Source organism: Gavialis gangeticus, unplaced genomic scaffold (assembly GCF_001723915.1).
Source record: "Gavialis gangeticus isolate Ggan-Ray unplaced genomic scaffold, GavGan_comp1, whole genome shotgun sequence".
Lineage (NCBI taxonomy): Eukaryota > Metazoa > Chordata > Crocodylia > Gavialidae > Gavialis > Gavialis gangeticus.
In genome coordinates this window covers 6,687,069-6,690,958 of record NW_017729000.1, presented here as the reverse complement: position 1 = coordinate 6,690,958, position 3,890 = coordinate 6,687,069, and the positions used below count along the sequence as shown (strand labels likewise).

At 46.3% G+C, this 3,890-nt stretch overlaps 1 protein-coding gene across 1 annotated transcript in view; it reads left to right on the top strand.

The window, feature by feature from the left end:
* Positions 1–3,772: 3,772 nt before the first annotated feature.
* CANX (calnexin) overlaps positions 3,773–3,890 on the top strand; it is a 41,243-nt gene continuing 41,125 nt past the window's right edge. The window contains exon 1 of the mRNA XM_019506168.1: positions 3,773–3,864. The gene's annotated coding sequence lies outside the window, so the exon portion shown is untranslated. The remainder of the gene's footprint in view (positions 3,865–3,890) is intronic.

Below are 3,890 nucleotides of genomic sequence, written 5' to 3'. Positions count from 1 at the left end.
GTCCTTTGTTAAATATACTTGAGAGATTCACAGAAGAGAAACATGCTCCCTGCTACAGAGAAAGGTTATACCCCGCCTCCCCCCATAGTCCTTGCTGATCAGACCATGGGGCAAAATTCCTTCCTAATCCCAAATACGGTGATTGGTCTGGTTCTGAGCAGAGGAGCAAGACCCTTTAGTCAGGAACAGCTGGGTCTAAGTCCCATCAGGACCTCAGACATTTGCAGCTGCTGGAGGGAAAAATCTTCCTTCCCATCCCCCATATGGCAACTAGCAAAGTTCAGAAGTGTGGGAAAACCAAGCACCCTCCACTGAATCACAAGCACAACTACACCCATCCACCACACACTCTAACTACAGAGCCAGAACCCCTCTTCCTGTCATCCTATCCCTTCTATAAACTTGTCCCAGCTTTTCCATCCTGATTTATACATGAGCTGGTTGTGGAGCTCCGCTTCATTCTTCACATTCCACTCTGGATTCCAGAGCTCTTCACATGATCCTCAAATGAGACGTATGTGTGGCTCTCCTGGGCTTCCCGCCGTTGTTCTTCAATGCACGCTGCAGGCATTGCTACCCCTCAAACATCCCTGACCAATGCTTATCCAATCTCTTCTTGAAAGCCTCCGATGAAGAAGGCTCCACAGCTTCCCCAGACAGTCTATTCCATGGCCTCACTGTTCTAACAGATTTTGCCTGGGCTGAAGAAGGACTTCATCAGTTTGCATCTTGTCATATTGAATGTTAAAGTATTGAGCTGTATGCTTTTAACCTTGGTAAAAGCCCCTCTGCATCGTATTTCTGAGACTGGTTTGCTGCTCTTGCTCTGCTCACTTGTCTGCAACTTGTGTTTAGCCTCTGTTTGGGGCCTGTCTCCAGTGAGGCTTGAATCAGATTGGTGCCTTTCTAGAAATAAAAAAAAAAGGAAAACATGAATTCAGACTTCAGAGTTGATAGGAGATTTGCTGATCTCATTTATGCTGAGCCTTAACTCTAAATACCAGGCCCAGGCTCACATTGTCCTAGGGTGGTGGAATTTTCTCCCTGGTGAGATGTATTTTGCTGACTCATAGTGCTAACTCAAAGCAGATTTACATTTAAAAAAGAATCCTGTTACCCCACAGGCTACAAGGTCAGATTCAGTTGATAGGACACTCACTGTCTGTTGGAATGAGCCACTAACTACGTTACTATACTTGGACATCCTCCGCGAGGCAGTTCAAATATCAAGATGTCCACCCCACAAAAACCTCATGAGATTAAAAATCATAAATATGCAAATAAGGATTGTTTGGGGATTCAATGACAGGGAGATTGGACTGGGTAAATGATGAGGAGGGAGCAGGGGTCCTAGTAAATAAAGTTAATTTTAGTGCAAGAATGTATAAATACGCAAGGACCGAAACAGTACAGCAGGTATATGACGTAGACCAAACATAACCAAGAGAGGTGACCAATGAACCAGGTACCTCCATGGTCACTTATCTAGAGCTGGGTCTGCTAGCCAGCAGTATAGTCATAGCAGCACAGACCAAAGGTAGTCAAAGGTGGTGTCTGCTCAGAGGAATAAATGATAGGAGCTTGGTTCTCCCATCTGAGATTCCTATTAATCTCTGGCTCATGCTGTCCTTGTTTTACATTATAGAAATGCTACTAATAACTTGTATCATCTTTTACAAAATGTTTACTCTCTCTGTGCCTCAGTTTCCCAATCTGTACAATGGGGACATTGCTTCCCTACTTTACAGGGCTGTTATGAGAATAAGTTTGCAATATACCTGGCATACATAAAGCAGTTTACATCTGCAAGGCATCAAAGAATGCTATGAATGACAGAAAACAACACGTTGCTTACAGCTTTTTATATTACTGGGTATATAACAAAACTGATCTAATCGATAAGTAAAAGGGGTTGCTTTACACCAGAGATTGTCATAATTATTTCGCTGATGCGAATGTTCATCACTATCCTCTACTGGAGAGAATCAGAACTGTTCAGATGCGTGTCAGACCCCACAGACGGCTAACAAACATTTTCGTCAGAATTTATGTTTGTAGGGCAAGAGGGTGGGAATTCCCTCTCCCTGCCGGGGCAGTGAAATCCTAAATGGCTAAATGGTGTGCAGCAAGTGCAACCTACACAGGCCAGTATTGCTAACACTTGTGGGTGTCCTAAAATCTCAGGTGATTAGTTTGGAATTTAATTTTTCCTTTAAAAATCTAGCCTATATAGTGCAGAGAAAAGCTTGAAACATCCTAAACATGATCTAGAAGCTAAAAAATCAGAAGGTAAATAAACAGAGCATAATATTTATTATTTGTTTTTAACTTTTTTTTTATGCAGGCAAATATAGAGGCAAAACTCCAACAGCTGAGTAACAGACTTGAATTGCACAAGATTAGAGGTATTATATATTTACAAAATAAATAATATAAAACAATTCTTATACCTTATCTGTATTATAAATAAAATGTGTATATCTGTAAATGTAACACACATTAATGTTCAAACAATCTGAAGATGGATTAATGGCTGGTAAATATATATATGCATGTATGAACGTATGTGTGTATACACACACATATATGTGTATATATATGGCTATGTACACATACGTGTGTATACATAGACATATACACACAAATATGCATACATACATGCAATATTACATATGCATATATACAGATATGTATACACACACACATATTTGTGTGCATGTAGATAGACTGATAGCTAGATAGACGAATAATCTATACATATTAACCTTCATCACTTAATTACCTAGTAAGAAATAAAGCATACCTAGATTATGTTTGGTCTACGTCATATACCTGCCATACTGTATTTATATATTCTTGCCCTAAAATTAACTTTACTTACTAGGGCCCCTGCTCCCTGCTCAAAATTTGCCCAGCCCAATCTCCCTGTCATTTGAATCCCCAAACAATCCTTACTTGCATATTTATGATTTTTAATCTCATGAGGTTTTTGTGGGGTGGACAACTTGATATTTGAACTGCCTTGCTGAGGATGCCCAAGACTTTCTATGCGGCATTAGGACCCGCTTTCTCCGGACAGGAGGCAGCCCTCTCTTGGCAAACACTCGGGGCGGCATGGTGAGCAGCCAGCATGTGTACAGCAGCGCCCTGAGTGAAATCAGCCGCCCTCCCAAAGCGCTCCCTGGGATAAACGCAGTCGAAGGAGGATAAAAATGCCAGCTCCTAAACCCCATGTGTCCACAGTGGTGAAGGGCCCTGGGAGGCCCGGGCTCAGCTGGCGGGGTGCAGACATGCCCTGGTTGCAGGCCAGTGGCCCCTACAGCACCCAGGAAGCATGGAGTCATGGAGCTGCAAGGGCCCTGCAGTCACAGCGGTGCAGGCCTGGGCACGTGGAGGAAACTGGCGCTTTTTCTCCAGGCTCCCTCGCTGAGCCAGCCGTGCCGCCACGAGGAAGCTCGCGAGACGCCTTTTCGAAGCGCTGCCCCTTTAAGAGCCCGCCACGCCCCTGCAGCAGGACTTCATTCTCCTCCTCCCCTCCGGCCCCACCCCCCTGCCCGACGCCGAGCCAATCGCGGCCCACTTCCTCCCGGCGGAGCGCCAATCCAGGCGCTCCACGAAGAGCACTGCCGGGCGGGAGGCGGGGGAGGCGGGAGAAACGACGAGCGACGGCGCCACGAGCCAATACCACCCCGAGAAGAGCCCTGGGGCGGGAAGCCGGCGGCCGGCTCGGCCAATGGGGGATCGGAAGCGCAGAGCGGGAGGCGGAGCCAGCTCGCGCTAGATAGGCGGGCGACGGCCCGGAGCGCGCCACGTGACGGGGGCGGTGGCGGCGGTCGCTGCTGCTTGGGGGGCGCAAGCTGTGAGGTGAGTGTGTGTTCCCCCCCCCCCCC